The sequence below is a fragment of the Talpa occidentalis genome, unplaced genomic scaffold (genome assembly GCF_014898055.3).
Source record: "Talpa occidentalis isolate TD23 unplaced genomic scaffold, MPIMG_talOcc4v2.1 talOcc4.3, whole genome shotgun sequence".
In the NCBI taxonomy this organism is placed as follows: domain Eukaryota; kingdom Metazoa; phylum Chordata; class Mammalia; order Eulipotyphla; family Talpidae; genus Talpa; species Talpa occidentalis.
In genome coordinates, this window is record NW_023603184.1 from 53,242,482 (window position 1) to 53,263,137 (window position 20,656).

The following is a 20,656-nucleotide window of genomic DNA, read 5'->3' on the forward strand; positions in this document are numbered from 1 at the left end:
CGCCTGCCCAGCTCCAAGACCAGCAAGATGTGGGATTGACACCCCTACACGAGGCGGGGACCCTGGCCTCCCGCACCTCCCCAGACGCACATCCCGGTCCTTTTGAGCCCCCACCGAGAGAAAAAGCTCGACTCAGAGGACATTTGATATGGGAACCGCCCTTGTGCTGGTGGCCGCCTCCAGGCCATCCTCTGGGACTCACCCCCGGTAAACAGCCTCCCCTTAAGCCTCCCCTGCTTTAGGGCCAGCCCTACCCAACCTGCAATGATGCCGAGTTTTTAAGAAACTTCCAAATAAAAGGAGTCCAAGGTTAGTGGTTAAAACCGACAACTCAGGAGGGCTTTGGGGACTCAGGTGCACTTTATTGACAATTGTGTGTTTTACTACTTAGCACCAATCTTTTCAAAGATGTACCAGAGCTCGGTGAAGGGTGAGGACCTTGTAGAATGGATACAGGCTACCTGCCCTACACTGAAAAAATTGGCCGTGTCAGGAAAAAGGGAAAAAGAATCACACACAAGCATGTCTGTCTAAAGTAAGTGTTCAATAAAAGTTTGTTACATCAGGAATTTCCCCAGCTTAAACAATTGCAGAAAAATAAACCAATACTAGCCTGATTTCATTATTTGCAAGCCCTTTTTAAAATTAAATATTACAAAACAGGCCATAATATATAATTGAAACTAAAAATTCACAAAATTATACTTCTATTACTAAAAACATTGCACTTATCTCGATTTCCTGTGCTGATTAATGACTGCAACCCACAGCTCAAACTTAAATTAATCTGTGCACGTATTAACTTTTCAGCCCCCCATACCTACCCACCTACGTACCTACACACACACACACACACACACACATACACACACACACACTGGTGTGGCAGATGAAAGAGCAAAGCCGTCTTCATAAATGTATAGTGTGAATAGACGCCATCCTGTAGCCTAACCCAAGCTCGAATTCTGCTACCTGAAAATAAAGCCAGAATTTTCATACCCACAGATGACCTAGGAGCCAGATAAATATTTAACAGATTGTACAACCTTTGCTTCTCTGCAATGCATTCCGTAGAAATGAAGAGATTAAACCCTGCATTGTTTTCCTCTAGTAACAGCATATATTTAGATCAGACGAACCTAGAACTGGAAAACCCTCCTATCAAGAATAATTACATTCACTGTTCCTACCTATATAAACTAAACTCAAACTTGTGTTTGTTGGAACATTCTCAAAAAGTAAAATCTGTTCGACTGCTTGCTAAGTTCAAATCCTCACTTTGATTATCTAGTAAACATTTTTCCTCTCATTGAAACTTTTTTCCATTTAACAAATTCATATCAAGTCCCAATGACATTCTACAAAGTTCTTTTCTGAACAGTTGGTCATCTCTCTTGGAAATATATTAACTTGATATTAATGTGCATCACTGTATAGAGGAAAAGAAATGTTTTTCTTGAAAGTCAAAATGAGGATTAACCAGAACAGACTGAGCCAGTTATTTATTCAAACCCTACTCTTCCATGCCCAGGAAGGGTTTGATTTGGAAAGAGCTGTGGAAAGAGATGGGTTTTTCTCATGTAAAGAGTGTACATTGCGACAACTACATGGCAGAAAAAAAACTCTCCTTTTCTCTGGTATTATTTTCAAGGGCAGATATTAATTTCCAGACAAGGCAATATGCATATCATAACTCATGATCTCTGTTATGTAATTTGCAAAAAAGAAAGGCAAGAATTTAGGAAATAAAATATCTTATCATAAGGAAATGACTTTTTGTCAGACAAGATGGTCAAGTAGTTTCCTCCCAAGATAGGAAAAACTGTCCTTGAAAGTCCTGATTTCATCAGAGAGACTTTTGTAACTTTGTCAGCATTCCAAATATCATAATGAAAAAATATTGCACTTTTTCCAGGAAAAGAGCTCAAAGAAAATAATCTTCTGACAAAAGACTTTACTCGGGTGAAATAATGGTAAGATAGTAGTGATCATCCTATGCTGATTAGAAATGCTGACGGGTTTTTTGGAATATTATTTATTATATAATAAGCACAGAAGCTTCATTTTCACTTTTTTCTTTTTTTTTTTTTTTTTTTTTGCTAGACGTGTCCTTCAAAATATGAAATTTATGCGGGGAAAGTTGGAAAAAGAATCCCTCCTTTAATCTGCATATTACTATTCCTTTGTGTGCCTGCTCAGAGGCAAACCATTTCCATGGAGCTTTTCGTAACCCATCTCCCCTCCATGTTTACATGCTCACCATGCAGTCTGTGCACTCTTCAGTGTGCTCATAGTATTTCATGCATTTCCTGCTTACTAATTTACTTAGGATTGTGTCTGTGTGGGTGGGTGGGTAGGTGGGTTTGTCTAATCCCTTCATCAACTAACCTCCCCAGTACAAGGATCTTTTCTTTCTTTCTTTTTTTTTTTTTTTTTTTTTTGCACAGAAGAACTGGGGTGTAGGCCCAGGGTAGGAATTGGGGGAGGTGATAGGATTCACCGGATATGCATTTGAGCAAGTGGGCACCTGGATTAGCTTTCTGGGAATGTAGAAACAAATTCTCATACATTCAGCGACTTAAAAGAACGAAAAATGTATTCTCTCACTTCTTTGAAAACAGAAAGTCTAAAATCAACCATTAGGTCAAAATCATGGTGTTGACAGGGACACACCACCTTTGCTTCTCCATTCTGGGGGCTGCTGGCATACCTTCACTTTTGGCTACATCATCCCCAATCTGTTCTTCCTACCAACATTGCCTTCTCTTCTTCTATATGCATATTTGTTAAAATCATCCTTGTACTTGTTTTTTTTTTTTTTAAGATTTATTTTTATTTATTTATACAAGCACTGTGTACAGTCAGAAGCACGGGAGGGTGAGAGAATTCACCAGAGCCAGAGCGGGGAGCAGAGCAGGCAGAAGGACCAAGGTACACTGCTGAGGGGAGCAGCGGGCGGCAGGAGAGGTCTGCGCACCATGTGGGACCCTCCTCCAGTGGCCGGGGAGCAGCCGGGGATCGAACCGGCGCTGCAGAGGCTGCGGGCAGCTTCGCAACCCAGCGCTCAACCGCTGTGCCACTGGGGAGGCCCTGTACTTGTTTTTTTAAGGACAGGTGTGATTGTATTTACCCTCCCCCCCAAATAAAAAGAAATCCAAGCTATTCTCCTAACGTCAAATCCTTAACTGCATTTTCAAAATCCACTTTTCCCTATAAAATAATATTTATATGTCCCGAGATTAGTACCTGATATGGTGGTCATTATTCAGTCTACTACAATACCTAAATTAAATTAAGTGATATTAATTTTCTGTCCATGATTGTCTATGCCAGCCTTAGAGTAAAAGTTTTGAGGAAATTCATTTTAACAAATAAAATTTGTGACTCATAGTTAGCTCTTCTGTGAATAAAGCAAAAACTATAGACCAGGAACCAGGAGCTCTAAGATTTCTTAAATATTGTGACTTAATTGACTTTACTAATTTTCTAACCCTGTATGTAATTATCAAGAATTATTAGTACTAATCTCAAAATGAAAAGAGACTGCATGATTTTCTTACAAACAAAAAACAAGACAGTATGAAAACTCTGTCCTTGTATGCTAATAACTATACAGTGGGCGGGGGCCTCCCTGGTGGCCCAAGGGGTAAAGCACTGCACTATGAAGCAATCCACAGCCTCTGCAGCATGAGTTCGATCCCCGGCAGGCCCACATGGTGAAGCTCCCCCCCTCAGCAGTGTATTTCAGTCAGTTTGCCTGTTCTGTTCCACTCTGTCTCTGGTGAATCCTCTCACACCCCCACACTCTGGCCTGTTCCCCAGTTCTTGTATGCATAAATAAATACATCTTAAAAACACAAAAAAAACTATACAGTGGGCATAAAAGTACTAGAACTCTAACAGAACATTAATCAAAAAAGGCAATCACAACATGTTCTGAGATCCTTGGCAAGGAAAAAGGGCCCCCAGTCAGAAGGAACCAGTAAGAAATGGCCCCAAGGTTGGACATGCACAAGTCTGGGGACAAATTCCAGACAATGACTCACTGCCGTTTTCATAGAAAAACAAACGTAGACCATCATCTGATTCAGTCATCTTGGAATGTCGACAATGCACTCACTAAACTGAGTCAACTTCTTCAAAAACACTGGCGAAACTAGAGAGGTTCTCAGGTTATCTATGCTCAGATACTTGCTGAAATGAGGTTTCTAAACCTCATTGAAGGCAAGTTAAGAATGTCAGATTGATGATGCCCAGTAAAAGTTTGTTGAAAGTTTGTTGGAAAAAAACTGAATAATGGTAAACATTTTTTTTTTTTTTTTAGAATTGCCTTATATGGAACACTTTTCCAAACTTTTGGATTACATAGAGCAATATGATCTCAAATGAAAAATATAAATAGAGACTAATATACACTATTCCATCCAAATTTTGGTTCAAGTAAGAAAATTTTTAACGAAGAATAAATAATTAAAATTGCCATGTTTTTGAAATTTTTGACAGTAACATTTATCATTAAAGAAAATTAATTTGTACAAAACAATTGTAAGAAATACTGACTACCTCCAGTTTCCGTAGAGACTTATTACATTCTCTCCTCGCTCCTTTGCTCCCCCCACCTTTCTCTCTCTTTCTATCACATCTTTTCACCTTTCATTATTTTTTATCATTTGTTCCATTAATCTCTTCTAAAATGGGGGTAGGGCCCTCCTTACCTTCATCCTAATTGTAAACATGAGAAAACAGACACAGGAGCAGTAAGTAGCTTGCCCAAAGTCACTGAGGTATTAATAAGTGCTCAGATGGCAATATTACTACTCCTTCCTCTACACCATCTTGTCATAATTGAATTAGGACTTCCATGTGTTAGAAGCTGTAAAATTTTAGATAGTAAATGCAACTGTAGTTGTCAACTCTCCAATTATCTGAAGTGAGTAAGGATTTACCAGTGGGCCCTTGTAGTGTTCATACACGTTGCATTCTCAAAAGACTGCCCTGTCTATTGTTTATGATATTATATTTCCTCTTTATTGTCTGGCATTCCTGAATATGACCATCAACAAAATAATTCCTGGATGTTTGTTATTTTATTATTCTTAAAGTTATAAATAGACATGTCCCAGGAGGCCAAAATATATTCTTAACACCTGTTTCCAAGTTTCTGGTCATATCATCAAATACATTTGAAATATAAAGGAAATAAGCTCAGAAATATAGTAGGAATCACTAAAAGCCCTTCCAGGAAATGAAACCTGAGATAATTTTTGGGTTACCAAGAACTAATTTGGAATTTAATGGCTTAGTTTAAAACACATATGTCTTAAATTTGAGGTATGGAATATAATTTTTTTCCTCTTCTATTTATGTCTTTAGTATTAGTTGCATGCTGCACAGAAGAAGCGGTCTCAGGTAAATGCCTTAAGTCTTTAAATATTAAGTAAAGTGTAAGTTGAGTAATGTAAGTTTTTTTTTTTTAAACTTTAAGCATTCAAATTATGGAATCAAGTTAATAGGTTCAGGTTTGGCTCTCAGCATTTTGCTGAGTGAGTCTAGTTTTGACATTTTTGAACTGAGAACTTAATAGGAGATAAGTGGGGATGCATGCTTTTTCAGATGTTTGACTATAAAAGCATTTAGTAATCATTCCTCTCCTCTAATCTAGCTTACTATATGTTATCCCTAACTTCTAAGTCTGAAGTCTGAGAAAATGCCTAAGTCTGAGAAAATGGAGTGAACTTTGAAAGGTAACATATCTTCCACACCAATATCCAAATTTAATCACAATTTTGGTAAGTCCTACCTCCTAAATATACACAAAAAACTGAAAGTGATGAGAATATCAAGGACTCTTTTTTTTTAATGATGGAAAATGTTGATGAAAATAATCCAATAGAAAGATAAATAATACCTAAAATGGAAAACATAAAGGAGCTAGTTCATGGGAAAATTTCCAGAAAAGGTAGAAGAGAATGACATACATAACACAGGTTAGTTTATGTGGAGGTGGGACATATCAATTAACAGAATAGAATGAAAAAATGAAGATATAGAAAGATATATAAATTTGGAAAGTGGAAGTTGAAGTGGCTTTTCAATAATGGCTCCATTTATTTCTACAAATCAGGAAAATTTGCACCTACTGAAACTACTGAAAGCAAAGCAAGAGATAAGTTTGAAGATAATGGAGTAGTTTTAGAAAGTAGGAAAGACAGATTAGTAGAGAAATACAAATATACTGTCATATCTGTTCAAACAGATAAACTGGTAATGTGAATCATAGAACTTTTTGCTTCATTGCCCACTTATATTTCAGAAGTATTGGGCCAAAAAATTGGGAAGAAAGTTGTATTTACTGAAGTTTGACATTTTTCTGGACAAAGGGGGTAAGGAAATACAGAGATGACAAAAGTGTTTAAAAGGAACTATAAAATGCATGCTAGGTATTTAAGAAATGAAGAGTAAGTTGATGGATAAAGAGAAAAATGTTGAGTAATTCACCTGATGTTATAGAATTCTGGATGTCAGAAGAGGCTTGATGTAAATAATTCATAAAACTCAAAAGCTAACCTTAAAAACAGTGGAGGTTATGAAAGAAAATGCAATTCAGTATGAAAAGGAAACCATCTCCTATCATATAAGGATCTTAACCTTGGTTCTGTCTCCACTATTGCTTCATAAAGTGCTGTCTCTCTTATTCTTAAATAAATGTTTGACAAAATATTAAAATATTATTTTGAAATAATATCAAATCATCCTACCCAGGATGATCATCTGAACATCACTGACCAATGAGAAGGAAACACTGAACCATCCATTCCTGAGTGTATGGACAGTTTTTCAGGGAATACAATCTGATGAAGGTTTTGCCCGATCTGGATATTACAAGATAAGTACTAGTGATCAATGTGACAAAAGGAGGTGTAAGAACAGTTCCAGGCAAAAGAACAAGCATCTGAGAGACAGTTAATTCATTTACAGTTCTTTCATTTAAGGGAAACTCCTGTACTAGCCACCCTGAGGAACAGAAAGATATTGCAGAGTTCTCAAGTGAGGAATATTGAATGTGAAGTCTTGGACTGATATTTACTACATTGCAAGCTTAAAAATAGGAACAAGGACTATTTTTGTGTAGATATTTTAATTTATTGTATACATATTAGGTATGTAATTAAAAAAGAAAAATATATTCCTACAACTTGAAAAGACAATAAATAGATTATAGGTACTACTATACAAATGGAATAAATGAATAGAAGACTGTGATTTTTGAACCACATTCATATTACAATTTTAAAACTTATCTTTTACACTGGTCAATTATTTATTTCAAGGTAGAGTTGAAGGAGAATGTATGATAGTTAAGTATTAGTTCAGAAACTTAGACAATTTGGTTGCTAGTATTTATGTGTGGGGAGGGAAAAAAAAACTGTTTACTATATGTAAGTATGTTTCAGGGGAAATGGTTTTAATGGAGTTTTTTTTTTTTATTTTGAAGAAGAAAGCAAGTTTAAATATTAGTTATTTTAGAAATACTACCTAAATTTCAATGATATTGAATATATATTCTCTAATTCCATTTTAATAATCTATAAACTATGTTAAATTGTTAAACTATGAAGTAACAGAAGTTAAAATTTTAACACTTTATTTTTTTTTAAAGATTTATTTATTTTTTTATACAAGCCCTGGGTACAGTCATAAGTGCGGGAGGGTGAGAGAGTTCACCAGAGCCAGAGCAGGGAACAAAACAGGCAGACCGACCAAATACACTACTGAGGGGAGCAGCGGGCGTAGCAGGAGAGGTCTGTCCTGCCATGAGGGATCCTCACCAGCAGCAGGGGATCGAACCGGCGCTTACAGAGGCTGCGGGCAGCCTCGCAGCCCAGTGCTCAACTGCTGTGCCACCAGGGGAGGCCCAATTTTAGCATTTTAGATAGTCAAGCTATAAAAGAAACTAAAGAAATTCAGATTTAACAGTTCAAATACCCACTAAGTTTGGCACCTTTGCCTTCTTACCACTAAGTATATTCTCTTTGAAATGGAATACTTTGTTAACTATACTTGGTAACCCCAGTTACAATCCAAAGGAGAGAAGCCAAGAGAGAGACCACCAATGCAGACTCACTAGTGTTGTCAGAAAATGACAGTGAAGAACCATAGGCAGGCTTGAGAGGTACAACAGTCAGTAGTTTGGGTAACAGTAGTGTGGGTAACCGGAGTCTGGTGAAAAAGCAAGCTAAATCTTCTGTCTTAATAATTAAAGAAAGTCACTCTACACATCACAATGCCTGGCTTTCAAAGTTATCCAGAATTAAGAAATGGCCAAAAACAAACAAAATCTGCATTCTGTTTAAAGGCAGGATATGTATCATAAATTTTAAAAACATTTCTGTGCAAAAATATTTTATCTAGAATATCTCATTCCTGACAATGTATGCTGTACTTATATTTAATGACTTATATTTTTGGTGTAACTTGGGATTATTAAAAGTGAAAAGGGGATAATGGTATGGTGAGGATAGAACTGGCCATTTAGTGGTGAACTTAAAGTGGTATAAAAACATGTGGATTCTCAATGATGGACACCTAAAACTTACTTAGACTTCAGTGCTACTTCAATTACCAAAATAAGTAAAGGAACAAGCTAATATTACAATGAAATATACCTGTATTCAAGGAACCTAGTAACTAGATGACAAAATTTACCTATCTTAGGCAAAAACTCAGTCTGTTGAGATAGACAAGATAGGTTAGCTTTGAGACACATAGGAGACAATTGCTATAAGATGAATGTTAAAAAAAAGTGTTTCATGGGCCTACCCTGGTGGAGCAGGCAGTTGAGCGCCACGCTGTGAAGCTGCCTGCAGCCTCTGCACCTCCAGTTCGATCCCGGCCACCGGGGAGGATCCCATATGGCGCAGCAGAACTCTCCTGTCTCACCCACTGCTCCCCTCAGCACTGTATTTCATCAGTCTGCCTGTTCTGTTCCCTGCTCCATCTCTGGTGAATTTTCTCGCCCTCCCGTGCATCTGGCCTGTGCCCTGTTCTTGTATAAATAAATAAATAAATCTTAAAAATAAAAAAGTGCTTCATGCTATGAATATTAGGTACTTGGCTATATCCTGAACTAAGAGATATGTAAAACCACAAAAAACAACCAGACAAAATACCCCAGGCAAAATAAAATTCCCATTCCTATCATTCATAGCTTTATTTTATCTTCTATTGTTTTGGTCTCCAAGTACATCTGGCACAGTGCCACAAACAAAAGCATCCATTTCATTTCCCAATTCTGTTAACTGTGCTTCATCTTCTAAAATTAAACAGATAGAAAAGTCAAAAACCATGGACCAGCGCAGACATAATATAGCAAAATGAGTCTACTGTTGACAGTAGACTGGCTTGGCCCAAAAAAACTGCAGAAGAGAGAAAAGCTTATCTGAATGAGTGGAAGGCTGGCAAAGGAAGAAGGCTAAAAAGGCCTCCAACTTCAGTAGTTATACAGCCTGAGCCTGAAGAACAAAATGAAAAAACACAGGTGGGTCATTTTGGACTACCACGGCTGAAGAAGATGAACAAAAATTATTTACTGAAAAAGTGAACGAGACATTTTGTGAATGCCTGAACTTGATTAATGAGGAATGCCCAAAAGAAGAAAAATTGGTCACACTGAACGACCTCATTAAAAATATTCCAGATGCCGAGAAACTTATTAAGTATTGGATATGCTTTGCACACATTGAACCAATCACAAGTGCTATTGGAAATGTTATTGCAATATATGAGAAGGCCATTCTGGCAGGATCTCAGCCTTCTGAAGAGATGCAGCATGCAATTGTAGATATTCTTTTTATTTTTTTAATTTTATATATTTTTATATCAGTTTTCATTTTTCTGTGATATATGCATTTTCATCTTAGATATAGTCCCCATAAAATTCCCACCACCCTTGTTTTGATCCTACTTCCCTCTCCCCCCCACCCCCCGTAGTGTGACTCTGGCTTATAGTTGCTAGTTGATTTTGATTTTTACTTTATTATAATTAGTCTTTTTTCTGATCCTGTATTTAGGTTTTCTAAATTCCTGCTTTGAGTGAGACCGTCCAGTATTTTTCTTTTTCTTTCTGGTTTATTTCACTGAGCATGATCCCTTCCAGCCCCATCCATATTACTGCAAATGGTATGAGTTTATCTTTTTTGATTGCTGAGTAATATTCTATTGTGTATATATACCATATCTTCTTGATCTAGTCATCATTTTTGGGCATTTGGGTTGTTTCCACAGCTTACCTATTTCCACAGCTTACCTATATAGTGCCGCAGTTAACATAGGGGTGCAGGTGTCCTTTTGAATTAATAGTTCTGTGTCCTTTGGGTAGATCCATAGGAGTAGAAATGCTGGATCATATGGAAGCTCCAATTTTAGCAGATTGAGGAATCTCCACACAGCTCTCTATAGTGGTTGGACCAGTTTGCACTCCCACCAGCAGTGCAGGAGAGTTCCTTTCTCTCCACATCCTTGCCAACATTTGTTGTTGCTAATTTTTTGTTTTTTGTTTTTTTTTTAAATATGTGCCATTCTCACTGGTATAAGATGGTATCTCATTGTGGTTTTGATCTGCATTTCCCTGATTACAAGTGATGTTGAACATTTTTTTCATATGCCTGTTGGCCATATGCATTTCCACTTTGGAGAAGTTTCTTTTTAGCTTTTCTGCCCATTTTTTTTTTTGACTGGGTTATTTACTTTGTTTTTGGTGAGTTTCATCAACTCTTTGTAGATTTTTGTGATCAGTCCCTTATCATTAGTGTTATGTGCAAAAATTTTCTCCCAATCAGTGGGGCATCTCTTTGTTTTGGTTAATGTCTCTTTTGCTCTACAGAAGCTAATTAATTTGATGAAGTCCCAGCTGTTTATCCTTTCCCTCACTATCACTGCTTTGGGTGATGTGTCTGTAAAGATGTTACTGATGTGTATGACATGTAGTGTTTCACCTGTATTTTCTTCTATATATTTTACGGTTTCAGTTCTTATGTCTAGTTCTTTAACACATTTTGAGTTGTTTTTTGTTCATGCTGTAAGGTAGTAGTCAAGCTTTATTCTTTTGCACGTAGCAACCAAGTTTTCCAGCACCATTTATTAAACAAACATTCTTTTCTCCATTGCGTATTCTTTGCTCCTTTGTCACAGATCAGTTGGCCAAATATCTGTGGGTTTATTTTGGGGTTTTCTATTTGGTTCCATTGATCTGTGTGTCTGTTCTTGTTTCAGTACCATGCAGTCTTGATTATTATGGCTTTGCAATATAGTCTGAAATCTGGGCGTGTTATACTTCCATTCCCTTCCTTTTTTTCAGGAGAGTTTTGGCTATTTGAGGGATTTTGTGGCTCCATATGAATTTCATCAATATTTGTTCTATTTCTTTGAAAAATGTCATTGAAATTTTATTGTAATAACACTGAATCCATAAATTGCTTTTGGTAGAATGGCAATTTTGGTAATGTTAATTCTTCTAATCCATGAGCAGGGGATGTCTTTCCATTTCTTTGTGTCTTCTTTTATTTCTTTTAACACTGTTTTATAGTTTTCTTTGTATAGGTCCTTTACATCTTTTGTTAGGTTTATTCCCAAGTATTTGATATATATATGTTTTTTTGTTTCAATAATAAAAGGGATGATTTTCTTGATTTCTTCTTCTTTAAATTTATTTTTTCTATCTAGGAAATCTACTGATTTTGAGTGTTGATTTGGTATCCTGCTACTTCACTAAGCTGGTTGATTAATTTGTTTAATTTTTCTGTGGAGTTTTTGGAATTCTGTATGTATATTGTCATCTCATCTGTGAAAGTGATAATTTTACTTCTTTCCCTATTTGGATTCCTTGTATATCTTTCTCTTCTCTTATTGCTCTGGCTAGGACTTCCAGTATTATATTAAAATTCAGTGGTGAGAGTAGACATACTTGTCTTGTTCCAGATCTTATGGGAAATGCTTTCAGACTTTCACATTTTGAGAATGATATTGGCTCTGGGCTTGTCATACATGGCCTTTATGATGTTGAGTTATGTTCACTGTATCCTGAGAATTTAAAAGGCCTTTATCAGAAATATTGAAAAGCTGTCTCAGCATCTATTGATACTATCATTTGGTTTTATATTTCTCTTTGTTGATGTGTTGGATTACTTTGATTGATTTTTGGATGATGAACTATCCTTTGTCCCTGGAATAAATCCTACTTGGTCATGGTGAATTTTGTTATGGATGCATTGATGGATTCTGTTAGCTGAGATTTGATTGAGGATTTTTACATCAGTGTTCATTAGAGAGATTGGCCTGTAGTTTTCTTTTTTGTGTGTTGTCCTTGTTCAGTTTTGGTATTAGTGTAATGTTGGCTTCATAGAACATATTTGGTATTATCCCTTCCTTCTCAATTTTTTGAAAGAGTTTGTGAAGGATAGGTACTAGTTTGTTTCTGAATTCATTTGTAAGTCCGTTTTGTCCTGGACTTTTGTTTTTGGGGAGTGTTTCGATTACCATTTCAAATTTACAACTTATAATTGGTCTGTTTAGGTGTTCTATGTCTTCTTTATCTAGCATTGGGTGATTGTAAAGTTGTAGGAATTTGTCCATCTCTTCTAGATTGCATGTAACTGTTCATAATAGTTTCTGATTATTATTTTGATTTCTGCTGTGTCTGCTGTGATTTCTCCTCTTTTATTTATAATCCTATTTATATGTTTTTTTTTCTCCCATTTTTCTTTGTGAGCCTGGCTAGGGGGTTGTCTATTTTGTTTATTTTCTCAAAGAACGAACTTTGGTTTTTTGATCTTTTGTATTTTTTTTTATTTTATTTCATTTATTTCTTACTGGTTTTAGGGTGTTTTATTTGTTCTTCTTTTCCTAGTTCTTTGAGATGTGGGATTGGGTTGTTTCTTTGAGTTCCTTCTTGTTTCTTGAAGCAAGCCTGTATTGCTATATATTTTCCTCTTACTACTGCTTTTGCTGCATCCAATACATTCTGGAAACCGGTGTCCTCATCGTTTTATTTTGTTGTTGTTGTTGGTTGTTTGTTTTTAAATATTTATTTATTTATTTTATACAAGAACCAGGGTGCAGGCCAGATGTGTGGGAGAGTGAGAAGATTCACCAGAGACAGAGCAGGGAACAGAACAGGCAGACTGACAAAATACACTGCTGAGGGGAGCAGAGAGCACGACTGGAGAGGTCTCCTGTGCCATGTGGGACCCTCGCTGGCTGGCTGGGATCGAACTGGCGGTGCAGAGTCTGCGGACAGCTTCAGAGTGTGGCGCTCAACCACCTGTGTCACCAGGGAGGCCCTCAAAGTATTTTTTTAATTTCTTCTTTGATCTCCTGATTAGTGCAGTAGTAGGAAGACTTAATATTTCTTTTGTTTTTTTCAAAGTTTTATTTATTTATTTATTTATTTATTTATTTATTTATTTATTTATTTATTCAAGCACTGGGTACAGTCAGAAGCGCGGGAGGGTAAGAGAATTCACCAGAGCCAGAGCGGGGAACAGAACAGACAGACTGATGAAATACACGGCTGAGGGGAGCAGCGGGCAGCAGGAGAGGCCTATGGTGCTGTGGAAGCTGCGGGCAGCTTCGCAACCCAGCGCTCAACCACTGCACCACCGAGGAGGCCCAAGACTTAATATTTCAAGAAGTCAGTTCTTCCCACCCCAATACAACATTGTATAGTATAGATCAATACATCCCTAATCAATATCCCCAAAACTCTTTTTTTGGATATCAAAAAACTGCTTTTAAAGTTTATATGGAGATATGGAGAGGCAAAAGATCCAGCATCATCAGCATGTTATTGCAGGAGAATGAATGGGCCGAACTCTAAGACTTAGTATAAACATACAGTAGTAGAGACAATGTATCATTGCTGGAAAAAAAGACAAATTGATCAATTGAACAAAATAAAAAAAAAAATCACAAAAAAGGGACATATCTTATAATTATCTGATTTTTGAAAAGAAGCAAAAGCAATACAATGCCCAGGGAAAGTATTCTCAACAAATGGTAATAGAACATCTGGACATATATAAAAAGTGAGTCTAGGGCCTCCCCCGTGGCACAGCAGTTGAGCGCTGGGTTTCGAAGCTGCCCGCAGCCTCTGCAGCGATGGTTTGATCCCCGGCTGCTCCCCGGCCACCGGAGGAAGGTCCCACATGGGCGCAGACCTCTCATGCCGCCCGCTGCTCCCCTCAGCAGTGTACTTCGGTCCTTCTACCTGCTCTGCACCCCGCTCTGGCTCTGGTGAATTCTCTCACCCTCCCTCGCTTCTGACTGTACCCAGTGCTGTATAAATAAATAAATAAATAAATAAATAAAAATGTTCTCCCAGTTGGTGGGGTTTCTCTTTGTTTTTGTTATTGTCTCTTTTGCTGTGCAGAAGCTCTTTAATTTGATGTAGCCCCAGCTGTTTATCTTTGCCTTCACTATCACTGCTTTGGGTGATTTGTCTGTAAAAATGTCTTTGATGTGCATATCACATAGTGTTTCGCCTATATTTCCTTCTATGTATTTTATGGTTTCAGGTCTTATGTCTAGTTCTTTAATCCATTTTGAGTTGATTTTTGTGTATGGTGTGAGGTAGTGGTCAAGCTTCATTCTTTTGCATGTAGCGACCCAGTTTTTGTTAAAGGCCTGATCACAAAAATCTGCAAAGAGCTGATGAGACTCAGCAACAACAAAGAAAATAATCCTGTCAAAAACTGGGCAGAAGAGCTAAAAAGAAACTTCTCCAAAGAGGAAATACAAATGGCCAACAGGCATATGAAAAAATGTTCAACATTGCCTGTAATCTGGGAAATGCAAATCAAAACTACCATGAGATACCATCTTACACCAGTGGGAATGGCACATATTAAAAAAAAAACTAGCAACAACAAATGTTGGCGAGGATGTGGAGAAAAAGTAACTCTCCTGCACTGTTGGTGGGAGTGCAAACTGGTCCAACCACTATGGAGAGCTGTGTGGAGATTTCTGGACCTACTAAACATAGAGCTTCCATATGATCCAGCAATTCCACTCCTAGGTATTTACCCAAAGGACACAGAAACTTCAATTTCAAAGAGAAAATGCACCCCTATGTTTATAGCAGTACTGTTTAGCTAAGTTTTGGAAACAATCCAAGTGCCCAAAAATAGATGACTGGATCAAGAAGATGTGGTACATATACACCATGTAATATTACTCAGCATTCAAAAAAGATAAACACATGCAATTTGCAGCAACATGGATGGCGCTGGAAGGGATCATGCTCAGCGAAATAAGCCAGAAAGAACAAGAAAAATACTGGATGGTCTCACTCATAGCAGGAATCTATAAAACTTAAATAAGGGACCAGGAAAATGAATAACTATAAGAAAGTGAAAATCAAAATCAACAAAAAACTATGAACCAGAGACACTCTATGGGTGGTGGGGGGTGGGGAGGGGAGGGATTGGGGTCAAAATAAGGGGGTTGCAATTGTATGGGGAATATAAAAATAAAATTTATTTTTAAAATAAATAAATAAATCTTTAAAAAAATAAAAATAAAAAATAAAAATAAAATAAAATAAAATATTTTTAAAAAGTGCTTTCAAAATATAAAAATAACTAATAAAAAAATTGAATCTTAATAAGAAAATGAACTGAACTTTAAAAAAATCCTAAAGATCTTAACAAACACTTTAGCAAAGTAGATATGCAGATGGAAAGTAACATATGCAATAATATTTGACTTCATATATCATTAGGGAAATGCTAATTTAAGCAACAATGTGTGAAAGAAGGGTGTCAAGTTGGTGACAGAGGGTGCAAGCTTGTCTCTTCCTTGTCCTCTTAGCTCCAGTCCAGCAGAACAAAGGCAATGATTCCTGAAGTTTAAACAGGAAGAAACCAGTCATAGGAAGGGAACACTAGCCCAGCCATCAACCACATTGGGAGCTTGACTACCAGTCCAGTTACTCCTGCAGGTCAACTACCTGCTGTGGGACACCAGCAGTTAGCTGACAGAGGTAAGTGCAGGATCCAAACTGCTTGGGGGATCTAGTTACCAGTAGTGGGAACTTGACCTTCTGTTGCCTAATATGGGAACCCAGCACTCAGTCCCTGGCAGCAAGGGCGAGACCATCCCTGGCATACATTAGAGCCTGACTGGCTCTGACATCCATTGTTGGCCTGTGATCGCAGTCACTGGCAGAAAGACACAGACTGCCTGTTCCATAAGCAAGAACTGGGGGGCTCTAGCTTCCTGCAGCCAGTGGTAAAAGTCAGTTTTATCCCCCACACTCCAACCTCCAGTTACTAGCCCTAGGAGAAAAGTATAGCCTCCAGTTAGCATCCTGGTGAATGGGAGCTAGGTTGCTCCTGGTCCCCAATCTCCAGCTATGAGAGGCTAAATAGCAGCCAGCAGCTACCAGACATAGGAAATAAAGTCAGGCTTCTCAAACCTCCAGTTCCAATCTGCAAACACTCAACCCCCAGCTGGGAGAACTCTGTCACATCTGGCCTCTAGCCACCAAATGTGGAAAATTGACTGCCAGGTAGGGAGCCAATGTCAGGGCCTGGATCCCACTGACTGTGATTCTTGAAACACGACCCAGAGGGACAAAAGTCTGAGAAAGCAGTCCTATAGAGATCACTGATATTGATTATCCTTTAGACAACAGAGACCAGCACAGAGTTCAACAGATTGGAAACTGAAGACTTTTACACTACACTGAACAGAGAATTTACAAGTGGAAGTGCCACTAATGCCAACATCAGCACTGGCCCTGATAAGATCTCTGGATAAACACAGGGGCAGAGCCATGCCAAGTGGAAGCTCAGTCTCCAACATCAATGTTGGCCTGAGTGAACTTCTTAAAACAGCATGGGGGATGACCTTCTTCAAGAGATATTTTGCAAACATCAACATTGCCCCAGCAAACTCAGGGAAGGAGCATATAGGAGGACCAACGATAGCAGACCCCACACAAACATGTCCTCCTCTTACTCAGTGAGAAACCAGCTGTATATTATGTCTATCTGACATAAAGCACCATCTACTAGAAAAGTAGAGCTCTACATATCTAATTTTTAAAAAGAATAACTGAGAGATGAACAAACATAGCAAACAGCTATCTGAGTACACTGTAGAATAGAACATCACAAAAAGAGAGATAAACCTCCAGAACCCAATGGCAAGACACAGAATATCTGTCCACCCTGTCAGATACATATATCAAAATTGCCATGATAGAGAATTTTTTAAAAATGTAGGAAAACAGAAAACATAAAAAATTGATCAATTATATAAAACTCAGTAATAATAACCTAAGAAATAAAATTAATGACCAGAAGAAAAATCAAAGATTTAAATTAGACAATAACAGAGATGCTGTATTTAAAAAGATCAATATAAAATAAAAAAATTATCAGTAGTTATGGGGATAGAATAAAACAAATGGAATATCAAATTAGTGTCCTTGGAAATGATAATTCACAAAGAATGCAGGTTGGAAAAAAGAGAGATGAAGAAAAAAATGAGAAAACACTGAGAATTATCTGAGGAAAGGCAATATAAAAATAGTGGGTATCCCAGAGGAAGAAGAGTGAGAAAGGGCAGGAGAACCTATTTAAAAAAATAATAGAAGCAAACTTTCCAAAATTGGAGAAGGAAATAAACAAGTTCATGTAGTTAAAAGAACACAGAGCACTGTACAAAATGAGACCTACAGCAAGAAATATATTAGTGAAACATCTAAGATTTCAGGACAAGAAAAAATATTGAAGCTGGCAAGGGCAAAGAAAAATAACTGATAAAGGGACTCTTATCAGGTTAACATTAGAGTTCTTTGAAGAAACACTATGTACAAGAAGAGAGTTAACTGAAGTGATAAAAATATGTAAAGGCTAAAAGCAGACAACAAGAATATGTAATCCTACAATATTCCCCTTCAGATATGAGGGAGAAATAAAGGATTCCTTAGACAAACAGAAGATTCAGTGGTTTGAAAACACTAGACACCCACTCCAGAAATGTTGAAAAGTTATTAAAAACATACAATGAGAAGAGAAGAACATACAAAATGAACTGAACAATTTTTTTTAAAGATTTATTTATTTTTTTACACAAGCACTGGGTATAGTCAGAAGCGTGGGAGGGTGAGAAAATTCACCAGAGCCAGAGGGGGAAGCAGAACAGGGAGAAAGACGGAGGACACTGATGCGGGGAACAGCGGGAGGCAGGAGAGGTCTGCATGCCATGTGGGACCCTCACCAGGGCCGGGGATAGAACTGGCGCTGCAGAGGCTGTGCGCAGCTTTGCAGCCCAGTGCTCAACCGCTGCGCCACCAGGGGAGACCCTGAACTGAACAAATTAATAGATACAACCACAAAATGAAGGACAACATGGCAAAAAAAGACTTTCATATATCGATAATTATTGTAAAAGTAAATAGAGTGAACCAGTGTCTGGTAAGAATGAAAAATAGAATTCAACTTAATGTTGTCTTTCATGAAGTGCACATGAGCTCTGAAGATTAACACAGTCTCAGAGTAAAGGGGTGGGAAACAATCCTAGAAGTGTATAGTACTCAAAGTAAGGAAGGGACAACAATACTCATGTCAGATAAAATAGATTTATAGATATAAAATGTGACAAGAGTCAGGGATAGATACTATAAAATGATTAAGGAAAGATACGTCAGGAAAACATAAGATTCATCAAGGTATACAATCGCCAAACATGGAACCCCAAAATATATAAGGCAATCACTAGCAAATTAAAAAAAAAAAAAAAAAGACTGTGGGAAAAACACATTCGTGTCCAGGGATTTCAACACCAATTTTTTCATCAACTAAACAGAAAATAAATAAGGACACATAGCCTTAAACAAACAAATACTATAATGTCCTAATAGATTTTATAGGTCACTGTACTATCCTAAAACTGAAATACTCATTCTTATCAAGTGCACAGGGGATATTCTCCAGTATTTTCTACATCCTGGGTCACAGGACAACATATTCATGAACACTGACCACATAGGTATCACATTAGAAATCGCCACACAAAAAGTAGAGAAAACCTCCAGTATGTGGAGACTGAGTAAGATACTACTGAAAGACTATTGGATTAATGGAAATATCAAAGAATAAATCAAAAAATGTCTTGAGAGCAATGACAAACTGGGTACAACTTTCCAGAACCTATGGTACACAGCAGTACTAAGAGGAAAGTATATAGTAATAGAGGGCAACATCAAAAAATAAGAATTAGAAAAATAACATTTCACACTTTGAGGAGCTAGTAAAAGAGAAAAAAAAAGTGAGTAGAATATAGGGTATAATAAAAATTAGAGCAGAAATAAATGAAACAAATAAATAATACAGTCCAAAATTTCAATGAAACCAAAAGCTGTTTCTTAAAAAAAAAAAAAAAAAAAAGACAAATTTCTAGCTGACTCACACAGGCCAAAAAAGGGCAGGAAACACAAATATTATTAGAAACAAAAGAGGAGTCACAACAAACATTGCAGGAATGTAGAGCATAGTGAGGTAACAATTAAATGACAATGAAATTAATGACCTAGAAGAGATGGAGAAAATCTTAGAATTATACAATCATCTGAGACTCAATATGTAAGAAATAGAAAACTAGAATGAATAAATCATAAGCAGTGATCAAAACTCCACCCACTCCTAAAAAAACCCCACAAAATTCAAGAAATAGAAGGCTTCAAATGTGAGTTCTACCAAATCTGCAATGAGGGGCTAATAACTATTTTGTCCAAACTTTCAAAAAAAAAAAAAAAAAAAAAAGAAGAAGAAAGAGGGAAAGCTTACAAACACATTTTACAGACAAACTTTTATATCAAAACCAGACGAAGCAACAAACAAAATAGAAAAATACAAATTTCCCTAATGGACACGGATGTAGAATTCTCAGCAAAATCCAGCAAAAATAATCCAACAATGCATTAAAAGGATTGCAGGTCCTCCCCGGTGGTGCAGCAGTTGAGCACTGGGTTGCGAAGCTGCCCGTGGCATCTGCAGCACAGTTTCAATCCCCGGCCACCAGGCGAGGGACCCACATGGCGCACAGACCTCCCCTGCCACCCGCTGATCCTCTCAGCAGTGTCTTCAGTCCATCTGCCTGTTCTTCACCCCACTCTGAGTCTGGTGAATTCTCTCACCCTCTCACCCTCCTGCACTTCTGACTCTACCCTGTGCTTGTATAAATAAATAAATAAATGAACAAACAAACAAACAAACAAACAAATAAATAAATCTTTTAAAAAAAGAAAAGAAAAAAAAAGAAAAGAAAAAATAAGAAAAAAGAAAAAAAAGAATTGCCTACCCTGAACAAGTGGGACAATACCAGATAAACAAGGATGGCTAAACATCTGAAAATAAATTAATGTAATTCACCATATCTGTAAAAGGAAAGACAGAAACCATTTGTTCATATAAATTCAAACTGAGAGAGCATTTGATAAATTTCTAAAGCCATTTATAATGAAAACCGTTGAAAAAGGGGGATAAGTGGACCATTATCTCAACATAATAAAGCTCATATATGACAAACCCATAGCTAACATGTAATTCTCAATGGTGAATAATATAAAACTTTTGCATTAAGATCTTGTACA

At 37.1% G+C, this 20,656-nt stretch overlaps 1 protein-coding gene and 1 long non-coding RNA gene across 5 annotated transcripts in view; one reads left to right on the forward strand and one right to left on the reverse strand.

Moving 5' to 3' along the window:
* Positions 1–20,656, reverse strand: part of NOX4 (NADPH oxidase 4) — a 248,422-nt gene that overhangs the window by 203,058 nt on the left and 24,708 nt on the right. Inside the window, exon 1 of one of the 4 annotated variants that reach the window (XM_054699598.1) lies at positions 115–131. The exons of the other annotated variants lie outside the window; for them this stretch is intronic. The gene's annotated coding sequence lies outside the window, so the exon portion shown is untranslated. Of the gene's footprint in view, positions 1–114; positions 132–20,656 lie in introns of those variants that run through there. 4 annotated transcript variants of the gene reach the window in all.
* On the forward strand, positions 1,900–5,754 carry LOC129146614 (uncharacterized). Its single transcript, XR_008553518.1, has 3 exons — positions 1,900–1,973; positions 5,374–5,409; positions 5,663–5,754. It is a non-coding gene; the product is annotated as an uncharacterized LOC129146614 (long non-coding RNA).